The 24,257-nt window shown below is 32.9% G+C and overlaps 1 pseudogene; it reads right to left on the reverse strand.

The window, feature by feature from the left end:
* Positions 1 to 308: 308 nt before the first annotated feature.
* LOC120126178 lies at positions 309 to 21,756 on the reverse strand (annotated as a pseudogene).
* Positions 21,757 to 24,257: the final 2,501 nt, after the last annotated feature.

Consider the following 24,257-nt stretch of genomic DNA (forward strand, 5'->3'; position numbering starts at 1 on the left):
ATTGGGTACTACTTCGAGGGAATAATTTAGCAGCAAACCTCAAACTAAAAACACTCGCGCTGAGAGAGATATATACAGAGACAAAATAGTATCTATACTGTGTACTCATATAGCCTATCTTCACCAAGCTTTCAAGGGTATGCTTCATTTGTCAGCTCTCCAATTGGCCACGACATAAAAAGAAGAAGAAGAACGATTATATGAAATCTTCGTCCCCAACATGTTAAACGCTGCATTCATTAGTAATTTAAACTCTTGTTAGCCTTTACACAATTCATAATAATTGTTTTAAAGTAAACACTTTCTTGTCAAGCGCTGAAGATTGCGTCAATGTCTGCTTTAGCTTCTAAGTTTCCGTTCCTCACAGGGTCTGAGATGAAAAATGGGAAAATATAAATGAATTTTTCATGTGTAAATAGTTCGAAACGATGGGGATTAAACGAATCCTTAGTGGTGTTTTGGATAGAAAAAAGCAAGCTCCAATAACAATGTAGAGCAGCAGAAGCACCAGCCCCTTCATGTAGTGAGAAGTGCCGTCCTACCATGCATAATAATGCAAGATTTTAGTTCAACATTTAACAATGAGTGAAATTTGTTGTTGCTTCTTATAGTTTGAAGTAATTACAAGATAATATTTATTCAGAATTTTTTTATTTAATTGATGACAACACCCTTACAGACACAACTGCTCGAATCCAAAACTTCTAAAGAGAACAATATTCTCTTTTAATACCGAGTACACTTGATAAGTTGACAAGTGAAATTTATTGTTAAACGAAATAGTTAACAGAGTGCACTATTTGGACTAGCTAACTACATTACGAAAGGAAAGGACCAAGGTATGTCAAATTAATGTAATGGGGAGTAAATAATAGGAGGAAAATTTGACCAATATATTCATAATATAGAATGTTTAATGACTATGTAAAATGCAATTGGTACAGAAAGAAAATAAAATTACTTGTAAAGTGAAGGCAACGACAATTATAGATAGAGAGAGGGAACCAGTTTCGCGGAGATTGAAGTTGAGATCCATTTGAATACCCATAATCCATGCCACAACACAAAGTGGGACCTGAATCAAAAATTAAATGTTAATTTTTCAAAAAGGAAAATCACAAATTCTAGATTCTAAAAGATAAAGCTTTGTAAGTTTGGGATATACCACAAACATGAAAATCTGAGTTGCAGATCCTAACGCAACACCTAAAGAAATATCCTGCAGTTATTTCAATTCCATAACTTTTTTAGTCAAAAAATCTTTTTATTGATAAAAATTAGGAAAGAAAGAAAAAGGGTATCGTTATCATTAATACTGACCAGCTTGTTTTTAAAAGCGATAATGATTGCTCCTGCATGTTCTGCTGCATTTCCAACCCTAGGAAGTAGAATAATGCTTGTCGTAACCGGTTTTCGTCCGGTTATAAAATTTTACTTGGCAGAAAAAATAATGTGGATAAAAATGATTTTGATTTAAAATACATGTTTTGAGAGTCTTTATTGATCTTTTGGGGTTAAGTAGGTCAAATACCTAAAAAAATAATCTTTTAAAATAGTTTTGAATAAAACATAATTTAAAAGATAAAATTGATATGCGTATAACTAAAAATTTTAGTAAAACATGATTCGTGGTCGATTATGTTTAGGGAAGGATTAGCACCTCTATAACGCCAAAAATTTGGTACTCATTAATTACAAATTATCTCTTTTATTAGAATTTTAATTATTCAAAAATATATTTAATCTATAATTCTGTTATTTCAAATTTATTAGTATAATTTTAAGAAAATCTATTAATTTTTATATAAATAAGATATTTATTTATTTAGAAATATCAGAAAATGACTTCTAGGTGCTTTAAGACAGCTCTTTTCTTTGATATTAAAAAATAAATAAATATTAATGAAATATTTCTTTAAAAATTAATATATATTTTATAGGATAAAAAATATCAGAAAACGGATTTCTAGGTGCTTTAAGACAATCCTTTTCTTTAATATTATTAAAATAGGATTATTATTTTTTCCATAAAAATAATTTATAAAAAATAAAATAAATAAATATTATTTATTATTATATATATATTTATAATAATAATAATAATAATATATTGCAAATAAACATATAAAATTAAATCAACAACTAAAATAAATGAAATTAAAACTATATAAAAATAAAAACTAATAATTTTAAAGCTAATGACTAAATTAGGAAAAATAAATATCTGATTTTTAATTAACTTATTAAAATTTCAGTGTCTAATTATGCTATTTTTCATATTTATTAATTTAGTGACTAAATTAAAATTATGTCGAATTGATATATCAAATTAAAACAATTTAAAACATGTTTTCGAGATTAAAATATTAATTAATAAAATTATGAGGGCTAAATCTGTTATTTTACCTAATATATATATTTTATGTTAATGACTAATTTATAAATTAAATAAAATTAAGAGATCAAATTAAAAAGTTCATAATTTAATTTCAGTGACTATAATAGAAAATTACAAAGCTATTAGGTTGTGGACAGGGTTTGTCCTTTAATTAATTACACACAGACCCTCCCTTAAACGACGTTGTTTAAGAGAGGGTATAAATACCCTATTATGGCTGGCCCGAAGGGCCATCTTCTCATTTCTCTCTTTTCTCTTCTCTCTCTAATTGAGAGAGATTAGAAACTCTCTGCCCTCTCTCTAGGATTCCCTCATCGGGGGGAATCCGGTCGTCGGCCGACCACCCTATAACACCGCCAACCTCACCGCCGGCCACCGTCATCGGTGGTCGAAAAATTCTAAAATCTCTCAAAACGTAGATCGAGACGATCCAATACCGAATTTGACCCCCTTTTCCCACAAAACACCTCATATTTACACAGATCTACAAAAAATACCTTCGGTATTTTGCTTCTACGGCGACGTGTGAACTCCAGTGGCATCGCAGCTTCCTCAGTAAGGCTTCTCTCAATTTTTGTTTCGATCTTTTGACGGTTTGGTAGTTGTGTTCTCTGTGCCTTTTTCTGTTCTTTTCTGTTGTTCTTTCTCTGTATCCCCTCTTGTTTGCAGGTGAGCCGAGGCTTTATAGCTTCGATGAAGCTCTCGTCGGACCGGTCCCAGAGGAATTTCTCAGTGAGTCACCGAACTATGTGGTGACATACCCCCTAGATACGACGTGGACGGTTGTTAAGGTCTTCTGGCAAGGGCGGCAGTACCTAGAACGTTGACGTGGGGCGGCTGGAAGCAGAGATAACTGAAGCGGCGCTGTGTGGTTGCTCTAGGGTATCATACCCTAGGGTTTGCTGGGTATCTCTGGACTGTTGGATCTCTCAGATCCAACGGCTATGATTTGGGGCGATTGGATGAGATGATATAAACCCTAACTAGGTTTAGGGTTTCTTATTGGGTTCGGGCCAGTCTGTTTGGGCCATTCTGGATGTAATATTAGTTTGGGCTCCGGGTTATAATCGGGCCTCTGGTTTTGTAATAATAATATTTATTAATAATAAAAATAAATAATAATATTAATAATAATAATAATAAACAAATAAAATAATAATAATAGTAAATATAAAACAAATGGATGGAAAGAAATTAGTATCTTTAGCTGCCCCTCTTTGCTCATTCTTGTGTTAACAAGAATAGGGCAAAGACGAAAAGATAATAAATTTTTTTTATCCATTTGACTTCCCTTGATTATGATGGCAATGTTGAACAAGTTCTTCTTTGGGATTAGTCCTTCTCATTATGAACTTTTCCACTGGGATGACAATTTATATCCTTCTGTGATGCAATCTAGCAAAAAGTTGAATAAGTTCTTCTCCTTCTTCAGATGAGTTCTTTTTATTATGAACACTTCTGGAAAACTTGATGCTGATCTATCTCTTTCTGTGATAGAGTCATGCAAAAGGCTGAACAAGTTCTTCTCATTATGAACTTCTTCTTCCTCTTCAGATAAGTTCTTCTCATTATGAACTTTTTCTGGAAATGATGATCCATCGAGTGATGAATTCGAGCGAAAGGTTGAACAAGTTCTTCTCATTATGAACTTCTTCTTCTTTTTCAGATGAGTTCTTCTCATTATGAACTCTCTCTGGAAAAGTTGATGCTGATCTATCTCTTTCTGTGATAGAGTCATACAAAAGATTGAACAAGCTCTTCTCATTATGAACTTCTTCTTCCTCTTCAGATAAGTTCTTCTTATTATGAACTTTCTCTGGAAAAATTGATGCTGATCTATCTCCTTCTGTGATAGAGTCAAACAAATGGTTGAACAAGCTCTTCTCATTATGAACTTTTTCTGGAAATGATGATCCATCGAGTGATGGATTCGAATCTTTGCTAAAATCTTTGAATTTCCTATCAAATATTTAACATGGATAAAAAGAATGAAAATGTACCTATTTTGCAAATGTCTAAATATGATGCATGAATGTTAATTTAATCTTTATTTAATTTCAAAGAGGTGAACTTAGTCTTTCTTCAATTGTGTAGAATTCCAATAAATCTTTCCTTTTCGAATGGAGAATCTATCATCTTTGAAGAGTGTAGATGTAGATATGTATAATTTTTGTATAATGTCACAAAACCCCTTGAGAACAAACTCAATGGCACATGCTCTTAAAAAGTTTGCACTCATGTAACATGTTGATTCTGATAACTACTCATCTAATTATGAAGTGATTTTTCAGGATGGTTTCACAGATATTGATAATTCTTCTGATACCAAGGAAATCCTGAATTCTGATTCTGATGAGGAGAGTAAACTGTTATACTTGACGAAAATGGGATACTCAGATGCTGAGTCTTCAATAGTCGTAGAGATGTGGTCCTGATTCATCAATTGTAGAGTTGACAGATTTTATATGTGTTGTTCAAATGGCTAAGGCTGCTAACACACTTCTTCCGGTAAAAGATAGGAAGCCATTATGCAATGATCTCAATTACAAGAAAAGGCGAAACTTGGGCTATGATTTTCTTAGAAAAAGAAGAAGCAGAAGTAGCTTGAAAAGAAGCTTCTTAATTAAGACGATCATGCAGTTCATCTTCCTAATCCAATGATTGGTTTTGGAATTCCTATCGAACCAGATCAGATAACTCAAAGAACACTTCCAGAAGATGCTATTGGGCCTCCTTATTTCTACTATGATAACGTGGTATTTGCTCCAGTTGTATTTGGGCTGAAATGTCACGGTACTTATACAAATATAGAGCCAGAATTTGTAGATGCGAAGTATTTTTGTGCTGCTGCATGGAAAAGGGGCTATATTCATAATCTGCCAATTGAGAACATATTTCCTCTTGTTCCACTTCCAAATGACTCTATGATGGACATAACTTGTTTGCTTTTCAACAGTGATTGAAAATGTCGATAATACTTACTTTAGATTCCTTGTACTTAAAAGTATTAACATGAAGTAATAGCCAGAAATATTTTGTTTGTTTTTAAAATTATATTAATCTATTTACAGGATGTTTATATGAAACAAATTGAATTTCAAAAATAAATTAAATTTCAAAAAGATAAACTTGGAATAAATGATAAATATATAGAAATATATTTAAAGTCATGACAATCATAGGAATGATAAAAATTCAAATGACTCAACAAATTATTAGCACAAGTATTTCTAAATTAATCAACTTGATATAATTTAGAGCACTGAAGTAAGCTTTTGTCTGGAAGATCTCAAACGTTGTCAGAATGCTTGTAGATGTGAAGTTCCTCCCAAACTATCAAAATTTTAAGAGGGTTTAATTGTCAGATGCCTAATATCAACTTGCATTTGAGCAGCCTTTTTAGGTTTTCAACTCAAATCCTTCATTTGGTTGCAAGACACCCTTTACAGTTTTTCATCCTGACCCTCCTTTTCTATTTCATTATTTTTTTTCTTTTTCATCATTTTCATTTTTTTTCTTCTTCAAGCATAATATTTCTTGACAAAATTTGAGTTTATTGGGTTTCTCAGAACTTTTCCATCCATTTCTGCCAAGATCAACGCTCCTCCGGAAAAGGCCTTTTTTACAACGTATGGTCCTTCCCAATTTGGCATCCATTTCCCACATAAATCTTTATGTATAGGCAAGATCTTTTTCAGCACTAGATCACCCTCTTGGAATTCTCTTGGATGTACTTTCTTGTCATGAGACTTCATCATCCGTTTTTGATACATCTGTCCATGGAAAATAGCTTTCAATCTCTTCTCCTCAATAAGGTTCAATTGATCAAATCGAGCTTGGATTCATTCAGACTCATCCAATTTCACCTCTCTCAAGATTCGAAGTGATGGAATCTCAACTTCAATTGGTAAGACTACTTCCATCCCATAGACTAAAGAAAAAGTGTTGCCCCAGTAGATGTTCGCACAGTAGTTCGATATGCATATAAAGCAAAAGGTAACTTTTCGTGCCAATCTTTGTAGGTTTCAGTAGTCTTTGTAATGATTCTCTTGATGTTTTTATTCGCTGCTTCAACTGCTCCATTCATCTTTGGACGATACACCACTGAATTTGCATGCTTGATCTTAAACTGTGTACAAAGTTCAGTCATCATTTTGTTGTTCAAGTTCAGAGCATTATCTGTAATGATTCTCTTTGGTAGCCCATACCGGCAAATTATTTATTTCTTTATAAATTTGCAGACTGTAGACCTTTTAATATTAGCATATGAAGCAGCTTCAACCCACTTGGTAAAATAGTCAATTGCCACTAGGATAAAGCTATGTCCATTTGATGCTTTTGGTGTGATTGCCCCAATGACATCTATTCTCCACATAGAAAATGGCCAAGGTACAGTCATTACATGTAAAGGTGATTGAGGTACATGAATCTTATCTACATATACCTGGCATTTATGACATCTTCTTGTAAAATCAATGTAATCTGTGTGCATGGTAGCCCAATAATATCCAAATCTCATTATTTTTCTAGCCATGGAAAGGCCATTTGCATGTGTTCCACATATCCCACTATGGACTTCCTCAATGATGTTTCTGGCTTCGCTAGTATTTAAACATCTCAATAGCATTTGATCATTTCTTCTTCTGTATAAAGTCTCACCATCAAGAAAGTATCCAACAGTCATTCTTCTCAAGGTTCTTTTATCAATTTCATATGCATTTTATGGATAGCTTTGATACTTGATATATTGCAAGATATCATGATACCATGGCTTGCTACATGCCTCTTCTTCCACACTATAGCAATGTGCAGGAATTTCATAGACTTGCATTTTGATTGGCATCATATCAACTTTTTTAGTTGCCTGAAACATAGCAGTTAATGTAGCCAAAGCATTTTCCATTTGATTTTCCTCTCTAGGGAGATAATTGAAGGTGACTTTCTCAAATTCTTTCACTAATTCGAGGGTAAAATTTCGGTATTCCAGCAATTTGGGACCTTTTGTTTCCCATTCTCCTCGTAATTGATACACCACTAACGATGAATCTCCATATATCTTGAGACATTTAATATTTCTTTCTATGGCTGCCTTCAATCCCATGACACAAGCTTCATATTTTGCCATGTTATTGGTACAAAAGAACTCCAGTCTGCTTGTGAAAGGATAATAAATATTTTCTGGAGAGATTAGCACTGCTCCAATTCCTCTTCCCAAGGCGTTGGATGCTCCATCAAAATAAAGCTTCTATGGTTCATCATTTGTTCTGACTTCTTCATTCATGGATATGCACAACAAATCTTCATCTGGAAAATTAAAACTCAGAGACTGATAATCATCCGATACACGACTGGCCAGAAAGTCAGCTATGACACTTCCTTTTATCGCTTTTTGGTTGACATATACAATATCAAATTCGGATAATAACATCCACCATCTAGCCATTTTGCCTGTCAAAGCTGGTGATTCCATTAAGAATTTTAAAGGATAAAGTCTAGATATCAGCCAAGTGGTATGATATAACATGTATTGTCTGAGCCTTCGAGTAGCCCACACCAAGGCACAACATAATTTTTGTATTGGTGGGTATCGAATTTGAAAATCAGTAAATTTCTTACTCAAATAATAAATGGCTTTCTCGTTTCTTCCAGATTCATCATGCTGTCCCAGTACACATCCCATCGAATTTTCAAATACTGTCATGTAGAGAATTAATGGTCTATCAGGCACTGGTAATACTAAAATGGGGGCATTGGATAAATATTTCTTAATAATATCCAAAGTTTCTTGACATTCATCATTCCAAACTTTAGGATTGTTCTTTCGGAGTAATTTGAACACTGGATCACATTTGTCAGTTAATTGAGAAATGAACCGAGATATATAATTTAATCTTCCCAAAAAGCCTCGAACTTCTTTCTTTGTATTTGGTGGTGGAAGATCTTGAATTGCTTTTACTTTATCTGGATCAATCTTGATTCCTTTTTGGCTGACTACAAATCCCAAAAGCTTTCCTGATGTTACCCCAAAAGTGCATTTAGCGGGGTTAAGCTTTAATTGATACTTTCACAATCTTTGGAAAAGCTTTCTCAAATTTTGAATATATTCTTTTTCGATTCGGAATTTGGCAATCATGTCATCCACATATGCTTCAATCTCTTTGTGCATCATTTCATGAAACAGAGTAATAATTGCTCTCTGATACGTTGCCCCTGCATTTTTCAATCCAAATGGCATTACTTTGTAACAGAAAGTGCCCCACGTGGTTATAAATGTTGTTTTTTCCATGTCTTCAGGTTTCATTTTTATCTGATTATAACCTGAAAAGCCATCCATGAATGAAAACCATGCATGCACTGCAGTATTGTCTACCAATGTGTCTATGTGAGGTAATGGAAAGCTATCTTTTGGACTAGCTTTGTTGAGATCTCTGTAATCCATGCACATTTAGACTTTCCCGTTCTTCTTTGGTACCGGTATAATGTTAGTTACCCATTCTGGATATTTGGCAGCCTATAGGAAACCTGCATTGATTTGCTTCATCACTTCTTCTTTAATTTGCAATAACATTTCTGGCCTCATTCGTCTGAGCTTTTGTTGAACATGTTTATACACTGGACTGATTGGAAGTTTATGGACCACTATATCTGTATTCAAACCAGGCATATCTTGATAAGACCAGGCGAAGATATCTTTGAACTCTTGGAGGAGATCTATCAATTTTCATTTTATCTGGGTTGACAAAGTAGTACCAATTTTCACTTCTTTCATTTCTTCATCAGTTCCCAGATTTACATTCTCAACTTCTTCTTTGTGAGGTAAAATTTGTTTGTCTTCTTTTTCTACCAGTCTTAACAATTCAATATGAACATCACATTCTATTTCATCCTCGCACTCATTGATTTCCTCCAGACACATGGGCCGCTCTAAATTTATCTCGTGATTAAATTTAGGAATAAGCATGCTATTAACATTGTGACACCTGAAAATTTAAGTTGGACATATTTCCGAAAGGATATAGTAAATTTATGAAATAAATGAAAAATAATGAATGTAAAAATGTAAAGAATGATTTCTATTTGAGAATTTTAAGAAAAACTTCTTATATTTGATATTAAGTAAACTTAACATAATTTCCCTTACAAGATAACAAAAAAGTTTTCATATTCCTGGGCTAAAGCATAAAAGATTAATTCTGAGTATTACTCTGTGTTAATACTAAAAACTACAGGGAGATCTTCAGCAGTCCAATTGTTGAGTATTTCTCCAGGAAGACAAGGGTGAATCCCAGCCAAGTATTTGCTAGTCTTGTTGTCATTCATGATTATGTTGATAGATAATCCTCCCATAGCTTCTTCAACCATGCTTTGATTTGTTGTTGAATTTTCTTCTTTGAGAGCATCAACAAGCTATTGTTCTACATTAACCATTCCTCTGGATTTAAATGTGGACTTCAAAGGAGGGAAACACATGCGCTCCCAAAGAATTTCTTCTCATTTCAATTTCTCTCTCCTATTTTCACCTCTTCTTTTCATCTCTTTGTTCCTTTGCTGAAAATTAGGCTTAAATCCAAGCCGAAAATGATCTTTCTTCATCTTTATACTTACATGAACTGAACTCCCCTGAAGATTTTTTCCCAAACCTTTCCCAGTTTTAGCTCCAATGCCTAAAGTCTGTCGTACATTCATCTTGGTGTAATCAGACAATCTGGGATGTGGAATTTTTCTTCCATCAGCAATAAAGGTTGCATTGACAAATTCAAAAAGCTCGGAAAGAGCGTTCGAGAGCATCATATTTGTTTCAATATACGAAACATCACTTGTTACAGCCGCAATGATTTCTTCCTCAGCTCCTATGCATATTAGTTGTCCATCAACAATGAATTTCAGTTTCTGATGTAATGAAGAAGGAACAGCTCCTGCAGAATGAATCCACGGCCTTCCCAATAAACAATTATATGTAGGGTGGATATCCATCACCACAAAGTAAATATTGTACACGACTGGTCCGATTAGCAACGGTATTTCCATTTTCCCAAGCACCTCTTTTTGAGTGCCATCAAAAGCTCGCACTACATTTTGATATCTTTTCACGTGCGATTTATCCACCGGCATTCTTTGAAGTGTGACCAGAGGCATCAAGTTAAGAGCGGATCCATTGTCAATCAATACTCCTGGCAAAACATGACCATGACAATGTGTGGTAATATTCAAAGCTTTCACTGACCCCATTCCACCTTCTGGTATTTCATCATCAGTGAACGTGATGTAATTATCAGCGGCTATGTATCCCACAATCCTGTTAAGCTTGTTGAGAGATATACCTTCAGGAATAAATGTTTGATTAAGAACTTTTATCAAAGAATTTCTGTGTACTTCTGAATTCATCAACAGATCAAGAATTGAAATTCGCGCTTGTTGTTTATGTAGTTGTTCAACCACACTATATTCGTTGTGTTTCAGAAACTTCAAAAATTCTTGTGCTTGTTTTTCTGTTACGGGCTCATTAACTGTGGGCGAGGATTCATTATCAAATACCTTTTGAGGTATCACTGTACATTTTCCCTTTGCTTTTGTCTGTTCTGATGCATTTGATGTGTCAGGAGAATAATATCTCCCACTTCTTGTAAAGAACCCGACTTCACTTATTGATTCAGATGTTAAATCCACATTCTGTAATTTCTCTTTTATTTTTTTCCAGAGAAACATATCCTCATACCATTAAAAACATTGGTAGTATAATTCCAAGGTACCCTGCGGGTATCCTTATATGGAAATGGTAATGGAGTTGTGATAACCACCTTCGGCTTTGTTGGAGTAGGATTCACTGTAGATAATTTCACAGTGATGATCACAGGATCACTTGTTTTTTGTTTAGGCATAGAATCTTCTGATGCACAAACGTCTTCTTCTCTTTTTCCTGGTTCTTCTTCAAAGAACTCTATCTCTTTGTCATTCATCAGTTTTTGTACCAAATCCCTGAATTCAGGACATAATTGAATTCTATGTCCTTTTTCTTGATGATATTCGCAATAATTCTCATCTACATCATGCTTTGGTTTGAATTGTTGCTGAATCATACTAGATAGTGAAAGTTGTTGAAATATCCAACCAGAGGGAGATTTAATTTTAGAAACATCAGTTTTGGTTTTCCTTATGCTTTCTTCTTGAATCATGTTCACGTTTTTGTCTCCATGATTTGGCAGCGGATGATTTGATGTAACTGGTGAATTGAATTCCAGCTTTCCAGTATTAATCAAATTTTGGACCACCCTTTTGAATGCCAAACAGTTTTCAATAGAGTGACCCGTAATCCCGTCATGATAAACATAATATGCTTTCACATCATACCATGGAGGAAATGGTGGTTGCATGGGGGTCAAAGGATAGGGCCTTATGACGTCTGCCTTTAACAGCGAATCATAGATCTCAGCATATGGTACTGGTAATGGTGCAAAAGAAGGTATTTTATTTTCCTTACGAGATCCTCTGGATTTCACTTGATTAATGTTTGTTTCCTCTTTCTTAACCCTTGGCTGGGTTATCGTAACACTTTTTGAGGTATCCTTGTTGTAAGAGTTTGCATTGTTAACTTCATTCTCTTTTTTCCGGTACATGGGTCTTTTGGAACTAGATCCCTCACTTGATTCTATTTTGCCACTTTTCATGACATTTTCAATGAGTTCTCCAGATATGACCAGATCTGCAAAATTTCTGGTTGTATTTCCTATTAAATGACTTAAATAGGGAGCCTTTAAAATGTGGGCGAACACCACTGTGGCTTCTTTTTCTGATAAAGGTGGCTGGACTTGGGCTGTTGTGTCACGCCATCTCTGAGCATACTGTCTGAATGTTTCATTGTTCTTTTTCTCCAAATTTTGGAGAGTCCATCTATCCGGGACCATATCTGTCACGTGGCAGTACTATTCTAGGAAAGCCTTTTCCAGATCCTTCCATGATCTAATATTGGCTTTGGTCAGTTTAGTATACCACTTTAAGGCTGGTCATGTCAAACTATCTTGAAAACAATGAATTAATAATTTTTCGTCTTTCACATGACCTGTCATTCTACAGCAAAACATGGTAATGTGAGACAGTGGGCATGTAGTACCATCATATCTGTCAAATTCAGGAACTTTGAACTTGATAGGGAGGATTAAGTCTGGGACCAAGCTCAACTCGCTGGTGTCAAACCCATAGAATGATTCAGTTACTTCCACAGATTTTATTCTTTCTTCTAAGCTCTTAATTTGTTTGATATTATTTTTTCAAATTTTAATTAATGAATGTTTATCTTAATGTAAAATAAAAATTATACATAAAGAAAATAATGCAATGAATAATGAATGTATACAAAAGGTATTGATCCCAAAAAGTTAACTGTCATAGAACAACTTCCATCGGCATACAAAAGTTTCTTTATAATAGTTCATAACTACAGATACGACATAGCTTTCCTACTAAGTTCTATTATTTCTTTCATCAGCCATGACATCTTCTTTCCGAACTTAGAAACTGGATCAACATGATGCTCAATAATCTTTGCTTCAGTAGCTAACTCCCCAATATATCTGGCAACTTCACTCATTTGTACCATGGCCTCGAATACCATACTGCTTCTTTCTTCATTTCTTTCTTCATGTAGATTTTTTCCATTGTTCGTTAGTTCCCTCGAGAGTCTACTCTAGTTCGGTGATTCTGACTTGATAAATATGCAGAGTTTTTTTCCAGATCTCGGATTCATCTTCGTAGTGAAGCGTTCTACTCATAACTCTCTTTAAGATCACTAGGTCCTAGATGAACCTTCTCTTGGAATAATGATTCTTCAAGTTGCAAGATGTAAGTATTAAACTCTGAGTTTTTGTTTCTAGACTAATCCATATCCTCTTCAAGATTTATTCGTGCTTCTTGTGTCCTTTGATTAAGCTTCTGGATTTGCACATTCTTGTTTCTACATCGTTGCATCCAAGTGCTGGCCACTTCTTGCTTTACTTCAAGTCTGGTGTTGAAATTCTTCCTTTCCAGCTCCCATTTTTCTTTTTCAACATCGAACTCTTCAATCCTTTGGCCCCTGACTTCAAGTTCGGCAATCATATTATTCATTTCAGATTCAAATCCCTTGAACATGGTGTTTTTCTCAACCTCAAACCCCTCAAGCATACTGTTCATCTTTTCTAATTCTTTGGCTCGATCCCTTTCTTTACGCATTTCATTCATGATCTCGCGGCTTTCAGCTTTGTGCTTTATAATTCGCTCCCTTCTGTCAACCTCAAAATCCTCCATTTTATGTTTTCCTTTCTCAAAGCTTTTGAGTAGACGGCTATTCTTTCCTTTCAAATCTTCAACTCGGCTTTTCTCGATGTTTAATTCTTTAGTCATCTGTACTGTTGATCTGCTCGGTCCTGATGCTTTCCGGGATTTGTGTAGCTCATGGTAATTCTTCTTTAACGTTCTGAATTCACCATCAACTCTTTCTTTGTTTTCCCTCACCATTGCACATTGTGCGGAATTAAAGTCAACGTCAACGCCCAGCATAGCTTTATCCTGTCGCATTTGTTCTAATTCTCTCGACCAACCTTCTCTTTCTGCTTCAAATTCAGCTTTCATGATTTCAATCTCTGATGGAACCACCCTAATGCGATCTTCCATAGAGATATCCTCATTTTGGTCTGGTAGAGGAATATTTTCATTTTCCCTGACAGATCTCCATTCCTCATTATCGGGAGTTAACATTTCTTTTACTGCTTTAGCTTGAATACAAAAAGTTATTTTCCAAGCTGTAAAGGCCTCCATGATATTTCTTTTATAATTTTTGCTGTGGAATGCGAACTGAGACGAATGTAATCCAGCAGTAACAGGAACAAATTGACGACCTTCATACTGCCTTATAACCAGAAGTGGTGCATATTCGATTCCTCCCCATAATTCGAGCAGCATCACCTAGTTGTAATCACCACATTTGTAAAAGAATTCCCTTTGGATTTGCCACGGGGCTCACCAAACAATGTCATCGCTTTGCAGATTTCGAATGTCATTGATCCACATATATTTCATAATTTCTTTCAGTCATTCTTGCTCCAGAAATTCTTTTAATGGTGAGTAGTCCGTACTAAAGCGCCGATATGAAACCTTTTCTGTCCTCCAAAAATAGAAACGAATCCAGACATATAATAATTGGGCACATCCTGAGAATCGTCCACCTCCTAGCCTTCTACAAGCGTTTAACGATCTGAAAGTCTCTGCTAGAATTGCAGAAGCAAGATTGACCCTTTTTGGTAGCTGCTCAAACAAATCTACTACTGCAGCCTCAATATATCCCAATACTTTTGGGAAGATGACCATACCATATATACCCAGAGCAAAGAGATTGAATCGTACTTTATCATCTGGATGACTCTGAATAAGTTCTTTAATGTTGGTCCAAGTAATGCCTTCGCTTTCGCCCTTTTGTTTCATACGAGCTACTATCCATTCCTCTTGTACTCCGGCAATCTTTGCTAATTTAACTCAGAAAGGTTGAGTTTTAACTGACCTTGAATAAATTCCATTTTCCAAGGCCGCCCCTTCTATATATAGCAAGTTTTGTACTCTTCAATAGTAGGAACCAAGTCCTCCTTATTGAAAGTGAAACAATTATAACCAAGATTCCAGAATTGAATCAGGGCTCGAAGTAAGTCATCATCAATTTCTACATAGAGCAAATATGGGATGTCCTCGTAAGTCTGATAAAACTGTAACTTTTTGTTTGAGTCCCAACTCTCCCAAATGCCTCGTAGATCTTTCATATCATTTCTTTTTAGAGAAACTGGAGCATAACTGGCTAACTCGGATACATAGTCATCTTGGAGAATGTCTCCCCCTTGTCTTTGTAAGTCCTCAGCCCATTGTCTTACTTCTGAGTTTGGAACTATTTGATTTGAACACTTTTTATCCATAGATGGAGGTTTTCCAATGAGACGATTAACACGAGGATCAATACCTTTAATCATGTATGATGCTATGCAAAAATAAAATAACACACAAAAAGAAATGAATTAGTTCACATAATAAAGAAGTAAAAATTAATTTAATAACATTTATCCAAATATTTCTAATTAAACATGCTTTCTACATAGCATACTTAAAATAATTTAAATTTTCATGCAATTTATTTAGCAAGAAAATAAATAAATAAATTAAAAGGAAAAAGTTAGAAATCATTTCTCCTTTGTATACACCTATTTTTGGACAAAATTTCGGCATGGCTTTATATCAGAAGAGATTCTAAGGTTTACTATATGTAGAGTTTCAGTTCTAAGAGTAAAGGTACCTGAATTGTCCTTGTTAGTGCCCCCTTGGGCTGCTAACCCTCAATCCTAGTCCATCACAGACTAAAGTGGATCGAGTTCAATTCGAGGGGATACACTTCTCTATGCCTGACACGGAGAATAAATTCCCACGAAGACATAAAGCATATGAACCCCGAAAGCTACTTGCTAGGACTGACACGAAGAATAAATTCTCACGAAGGCGTCGCTTTCACTCTTACTTAAAAGGGAGAAGCTTGATTAAAAAGCTTATGTTATGCAATGCATGTGTTGTGTGTGAGGAGAAATATTCAAACCTCTGACAGAAAAATAAATAATGAAATAAAATACTTGAAAATAAAATGAAACATTAATAATATACATATAAATATTACGAAAATAATAAGTATATATAAAAATTTTGAAAAGAAAGGAATTAAAAATTAAATATATGAATTTTTAATTTCTAATTAATAGAGACAATTTATAATTGATTTTAAAGCTTGACCAGGTGTCCTCAGCGGAGTCGCCAAGCTGTCGTAACCGGTTTTCGCCCGGGCACGAAATTTTACTTGGCGGGAAAAATAATGTGGATAAAAATGATTTTGATTTAAAATACATGTTTTGAGAGTCGCCATTGACCTTTTGGGGTTAGGTAGGTCAAATACCTAAAAAACAATCTTTTAAAATAGTTTTGAATAAAACATAATTTAAAAGATAAAATTGATTTGCGTATAACCAAAAATTTTAGTAAAATAGGATTCGTGGTCGATTACGTTTAGGGAAGGATTAGCACCCCTATAATGCCCAAAATTTGGTACTCATTAATTATAAATTGTCTCTTTTATTAGAATTTTAATTATTCAAAAATATATTTAATCTATAATTCTGTTATTTCAAATTAATTAGTATAATTTTAAGAAAATCTATTAATTTTTATATAAATAAGATATTTATTTATTTAGAAATATTAGAAAATGACTTATAGGTGCTTTAAGACAGCTCTTTTCTTTGATATTAAAAAATAAATAAATATTAATGAAATATTTCTTTAAAAATTAATATATATTTTATAGGATAAAAAATATCAGAAAACGGACTTCTAGGTGCTTTAAGACAGTCATTTTCTTTAATATTATTAAAATAGGATTATTATTTTTTTCCATAAAAATAATTTATAAAAAATAAAATAAATAAATATTATTTATTATATATATATATATATATATAATAATATATTGCAAATAAACATATAAAATTAAATCAACAACTAAAATAAATGAAATTAAAACTATATAAAAATAAAAACTAATAATTTTAAAGCTAATGACTAAATTAGGAAAAATAAATATCTGATTTGTAATTAACTTATTAAAATTTCAGTGTCTAATTATGCTATTTTTGATATTTATTAATTTAGTGACTAAATTAAAATTATGTCGATTTGATATATCAAATTAAAACAATTTAAAACATGCTTTCGAGATTAAAATATTAATTAATAAAATTATGAGGGCTAAATCCGTTATTTTACCTAATATATATATTTTATGTTAATGACTAATTTATAAATTAAATAAAATTAAGAGATCAAATTAAAAAGTTCATAATGCGATTTCAGTGACTATAATGGAAAATTACAAAGCTACTGGGTTGCGGACAAGGTTTGTCCTTTAATTAATTACACACAGACCCTCCCTTAAACGACGATGTTTAAGAGAGGGTATAAATACCCTATTATGGCTGGCCCGAAGGGCCATCTTCTCATTTCTCTCTTTTCTCTTCTCTCTCTTCTCTTCTCTTCTCTCTCTAACTGAGAGAGATTAGAAACTCTCTGCCCTCTCTCTAGGCTTCCCTCGTCGGAGGGAATCCAGTCTTCGGCCGACCACCCTGTAACGCCGCCAACCTCGCCGCCGGCCACCGTCATCGGTGGTCAGAAAATTCTAAAATCTTTCAAAACGTAGATCGGGACGATCCAATACCGAATCTGACCCCCTTTTCCCACAAAAAACCTCCTATTTACACAGATCTACAAAAAATACTTTCGGTATTTTGCTTCTACGGCGGCATGTGAACTCCGGTGGCGTCGCAGCTTCCTCGGTAAGGCTTCTCTCAATTTTTGTTTCGATCTTTTGACGGTTTGGTTGTTGTGTTCTCTATGTCTTTTTTTGTTCTTTTCTGTCGTTCTTGTTCTGTGTCCCCTCTTGTTTGCAGGTGAGCCGAGGCTTTATAGCTTCGATGAAGTCTCGTCGGACCGGTCCCAGAGGAATTTCTCGGTGAGTCACCGAACTATGTGGTGACTCACCCCATAGCTACGACGTGGACGGTTGTTAAGGTCTTCTGGCGAGGGCGGCAGTAGCTAGAACGTCGACATGGGGTGGCTAGAAGCAGAGATAACTGAGGCGGCGCCGCGTGGTTGCTCTAGGGTATCATACCCTAGATTTTTGCTGGGTATCTCTGGACCGTTGGATCTCTCAGATCCAACGGCTATGATTTGGGGTGGCTGGATGAGATGATACAAACCCTAACTGGGTTTAGGGTTTTTTGTTGGGTTTGGGTCAGTCTGGATGTAATATTGGTTTGGGCTCCGGGTTATAATCGGGCCTCCGGTTTTGTAATAATAATATTTATTAATAATAAAAATAAATAATAATATAATAATATTATTAATAATAATTATAAACAAATAAAATAATAATAATAGTAAAAATAAAACAAATGGATGGAAAGAAATTAGTATCTTCAATGCTAATAAAACTTAAGGTATTCCCCATGAATCCGAGGCATCCTGGAATTTATTTTCTCATATAGTTTAGTTGATTTTGCATAAAAAAAGACATCATCTGCTCATTTTTTTTTTAAAATTGAACACCCTTTGATCAATGACACGTAACAAAATTGGAACGCTCTTGTTAGCTTGAATACTGCATATGGTAAGTACACAGTTCATATGGTACTATAATGAAAATGAATTAATTACCTCGATTATTTGTACGACGTATTCGGAGAGAAAAGAGATGACAGCAGTCATTCCTAGCAGCCAGAAAAATCCACTCCAAAATCCGATCAGTGGTTCTTCTTCTCCGTTGTCGTTGTCTTCCGATTCCTGATACAATGGACTTTTATCAGCTTAGATATATGTATATTATAGAATAAACAGGCTTTTAGAAGCTGAGAACATAGACTGAACTACCTCTTGAGCTTCGAACAATTGCCGGTGTGTGAATAGCTGGAAAATCAGGTAAGAAAGGTATGCAATCACCATCACGATGCTGCTGGCCCTCGATAACTGTAGCGTCAGGTCCGTTGTGACTGTTGAGACCGTCGGCTCACCCCATAGGTCAACGGAAGCAAAAATTCAATGATCTCACCAGCGATCCAAGTACGATAAGCTGAAAACAGGAGGAAAGGATGTTATTACTTACAGCGGGTTCCTTGAAAAACAACAAGAACAACAACGGCTAATGGTGGTGACGATTGGTTATTATTGTAAGGCTCCACGAAACCACGTCTCGGCCTCTACTCAGTTCACCCGATTGAGAATAATATTTTTTTCCCCAAAATTGTCTTGAGAAAAACTGATGAAGATGATGAAAAAAATGGCTGCTAGACCTTACACCTCTTTTTATATCTAAGTTATCCTAACATATTAAGGATTTTATTATATCAAATTAATTAAATATTTATTTAATTAATTCATATTAATTATTCGGGATAATTAAAACATATGTATATCAAATATACATATATTAACTCTAAATATATTTTATTAACGTACAACAAATTGTACATTTTTGCTCATTTCAATCCTAGGGTGTGACCATGTAGGTTCTTGTAACGTTAGCAGTAATTATTAGAATAATTCTAATATTAAATACAATGAGTGACATCTAGCAATATATCATTGGCACCTAAGTTACAAGAAAATATAATTCGACATATCATCTTCGTGATTAACTCTTTTATGTGTTACATCATTTTGTCCTTTATATTTAGAATAGACACAAATCTTGGAATAGTCACACTTGTATAGTCCATATATTGTTTCTTGATATCTATAGTAAAATTTAATTAACGAATAATTTGTGATATCTAATATCAACTTATTCGAGTATGACCACGCATTTTTAGTCTCACTCAATCAAGTGACATGTGATATATTTCCTATTATATAGTAATGACAAATTATCTCTTAATCATACACACCCACTACATATATCGAGATATATTCAATAACAGTCTTTATAGAGCAACCAGTTACGGAGTAGTTTAACTGCATCAAAACATACAACAATATATGTTGGGATAACATTGATCTCAAGTATGAGGATTATACATATAGTCATCACCATAAGCAATGTTATGACTATCACATAATAATTCAAGACATATGCTCATGGTGGATCAATCCAATACATTGTTCTCTAACAATATAATCATATATCAATTATGACATATCTATGTCAATGACAATTCGTTGTCATCAATCAATAGCATGCTAATCTTAAGCTTATTATTATTGTCCATATCATAATAATACTTGATTATGGATCTTTTAATAATAACAATTATGTTATTATATGGACTTTATTATCTTTCAGTTTATATTAAACACATATATATAACTAAAAATAATAACGACAATGTTTTTATTTAATAAAATTAATAAATAAAATGTATTATTATAATCATTATATGATTGGTCTTTCAGTATACTCTAACGGTGATTGCATCAAGTTACCAGTCATTCGAAACAACAATGGCACTGAATGGCATAATAATACAAGCAGTAGGAGGAGAGAGTTCACATCCGCTTGTCTCTGCCAAATTCAACAATGCTTAACACCAATCTGATATATAAAAATATTTATTGATTTTTTATAATTAAATTTTTTTAAACTTTAATCATACTTATTTAAAATATTTTAAATAATTAACTTTTATAAAATATAGAATTAAAAACAACTTATTCGGAGAGTTTTAAAATATATGTTTTATATTTTCATTAATAATAAATTTAAAATGATAAAAAGTTAAACTAAAAGATTATATAATTAAGAAATCAATGAAAATTATTTTAATGAAAATATATTTAATTATTATTAATTATTTTGTAATTTTTTTATTAATATGAAGTGATTACAAAATAATATTCGTTAAAAATCTTTTTTATTCATTTACAAAATATATTTTCTAGACGTAATTATTCGTATCTATAATTCTAAAAGAACAATACTCTTTTTAATTACTCATGAGTTAAATTAATTTGTAATTGAGTAAATAAGAGGAAAATAGCTTTTACCTGTTGGGTCAGTGTAATAAGCAATTTGCCTGCATGTCGCAGAAAGCAAAAGAATATTTGTCAACTTCAATTTAGACTTAAAAAAAGGGTAGATTATATAATGAAACAGAAATAATTGATAAATAATAAATCTGTCACAAAAATAATTAATAAATAAATAGTTTTAAAAGATATATTTAATTAAAAATGATAAAATTAATTTTAAAAAGAGATCCATAAATATTTTAATTTTTTAATAATATATTTTGAATAGGATTATTTTAAAATTTAAAAAGAAAAAGACAAAAGGAGTAATACGAGCTGTAACACGAATAATCTGGCTTTCTCACCGGAAATCTAACTCGTTCAGCCAGTGGTGTAAGTCCGATCAAACTCAACGCAAAAATCCAGGCCTGTTTACAAAAAAAGTTCATAAGATTTCAGTACAATTTTCAAACAAAATAAGTTTGAAATATGATAACAAATCGTTGCCTAATCAAAGAAGAAAAGGGGGGAAAGGAACCGACTCTTGCAAACCCATAGGTGTGGGCAACAACGGCCAATGGAATAGCGGGGAAGAGAACCGAGAGCTTAGCTCCTAGAATGACCTCTTGAAGATTGACCAACAACCGCCTAAGGGTTCCACATCGAACCTTGGAAACAAGGGTCAAATCGGACTTCTTACGCAATGAAGATGAAGACATGTTATGTGCAGTCCTTCCATGGCGATTCTCCTTGCTCGATCCCTTCAGGTTTCCATTTTCCATTACCCATGGTTCTCATACAGAAGCCATTTGTTTTTCCCCCCTCTTTTGCCAAACGAACAAGGCAAAGTATGCATTTTGTTTATTGCTTTAATTAAATTTAAGGAATGTTTTAATTGGATTTCCCTTCCTATTATATCTTATCTTCTTATAATCAATATCATTTATCAGTATTTAACGATTTTCATGTTTTAAACATGAACCAACTTGCCTAAGTAGTTAAACGAATCATTGTTATTCTTAGAGGTTACGAGTTTGAGTACCAACAACTTAATAAAAAAAATTTCATGTTTGAATTATATGGGCCAACAAAGCATTGGGTTCATGAGATACTTATGCTTGCATGCCACATGCTGCACTACGCAAATTAATATTATTGTTTTAATTGAACACTCAAATATCAAATAAAAAAGATTTTGTACAAATCAAGTGATTTTAATGGTTAAAATAATGATTGTAATCCTTAAAGAACTTAAGTTTGAGCACTAACAACTACATGTATTTGAGTATTTATTGTCAAATAATTGAAAGCTTTCAAAACAAATACTATCACTTATAATCCACGAGATTAATACCTCTTATAATCCACTAGAATAATAAAAAAAATTTAAAGAACAATTAAATTATAGTTTTGATCTTTTTATTATAGTCAAAATTATAATTATATATGTGAAAGTTAAAAATAAGTATTACGAGATACTCGCACATTATGTGTTTTAAGAAAAAATAAAATCTGCAGACAAGGCCACACACGATCTATGCAACTTGAGAGTTGAACTTACTTAACGACCCATTGTTCAAAAGAATAAGCATTTGTGAACTCTTGCGAGTCCAGTTTAATGTCTCTATGTTAGAATAATTCGATAGGTTTTTTATGAGAAATTAATCCAAATGTTGTTGAAAAAAATGTGGAACCGATTGTTGGTTCGTAGATATGCATACATACATGATATAGATAACGAAATGCCTGAACCGATCAAGTCATCCATGGACTTATAGATATTTTAACTCAAATTTAAAATATTTTTCCTCAAAATTTTGTTTTTGGAATTAAAATAATAAATATTAAAATGTTACTTCAATCAAAACAATAATTTTGAAAATTATTTGATTCTCATTAGTTAAATGTTTCATTAGGTCAACAATTTCAAATAGTTCACAATATGAAACCCTTAAAAATATCGTGTAAACTGATTAGGTTGAAACACAACTCAAAAAAGAATTATTTTCTTCTCCTATAATTTTTCAGTTATAAATGAAGATAAGAATATAGTTTGTCTCTGTAGATGATCATTTAGTTGTTGTACCTTAGGAGACAGAAGACCAATGAACTCAAGAACCATAGGAGTGATCGAAAATCTATCTTAAGGAAACCGTGTAGCTACAAACCTCAACTCATTTTCGTTCGTTTAATTTGTCAAAAATCGTGTATTTATTTCTATACCTTTCTTTTTGATTATTTAAATATTTTTTATTTTAACATCTCATATTGTTCTAATCCTAACAATCTTAAGATGAATTCTATCTTTTACCTTGCTTTAATCTAAGAAGATTCGAAAATCTTTCCGAAATTGAGATAAACAAATAAATTTATTTAGAGAATTATCATGTCGTTTTAACAGGTTAATTTGCATAATCTGAAAGTGAAAAAATCTATTTAATAGAAATTATCACTAAAATAACATTGGTTACTGATTTTTTTTTTAATGTTGATTCTGTAATAAAGAATCAATATGGTTCTTTGCATATGTAAAATTTTTTATATGGGATTGTTGCCTATAACTTTACTGACGTGGGCCAACTAAAAAAATAATTCTTTCTAAGTTATGGTATTATTTGATAATATCATTATGGTAAAATTTCACTCATAAAAGTACATCATGATATTGTTCATGAAATTAAGGTCAGGGGCGTACCTATGTGGCCCACAAAGTAGCATCTTCATACCTATTTTATTTTAAAAAATACCAATAGTTAATGTATGATATCAAAAATAAAAATTCTGCACACATTTTTTTTTATTTTACTTTTCTACACAATTTTTTGTTGTTGAAATTTGTGCACACCCTTTGTATTAGCTTCAACGTTATATTTACTATAAGAGCTATAAGACAAATGGGTTTTATTTTATTGGGAAGAATTCAATCTAATTGTATTCTTTTTAAGTTTAAAAAATTCAAAAGTTAAAAGAAAAAGGTTGATGAGACTATTTTTCCTTTTATTGGAGCACTTAGTCTAATGAGTTAGTGGGTTATATAGTTAATTAAAATAATCGTATTGAGTGTGATACTTAGTTGAAATTATCAAAACACCCTCGATTTTTCTATCCTATTGGTTGGATAAAAGTATAGTACAGAATTAAGCTATTACTAAATCTTCTCTTTTACGTTTTTGTTCAAATCCACAGGCTCCGAGCCTCCAAACCCCACTACTAATCAATTCTTAGTCTCTTAAGCCTAAACCACTCGCCACGATGCCGTTCACCGATGACTTTCTGGTGATTTTAGACCCCATTTTTTAATTCCTGGATC

Source organism: Hibiscus syriacus, unplaced genomic scaffold (genome assembly GCF_006381635.1).
Source record: "Hibiscus syriacus cultivar Baekdansim isolate YM2019G1 unplaced genomic scaffold, ASM638163v2 tig00110450_pilon, whole genome shotgun sequence".
Lineage (NCBI taxonomy): Eukaryota > Viridiplantae > Streptophyta > Magnoliopsida > Malvales > Malvaceae > Hibiscus > Hibiscus syriacus.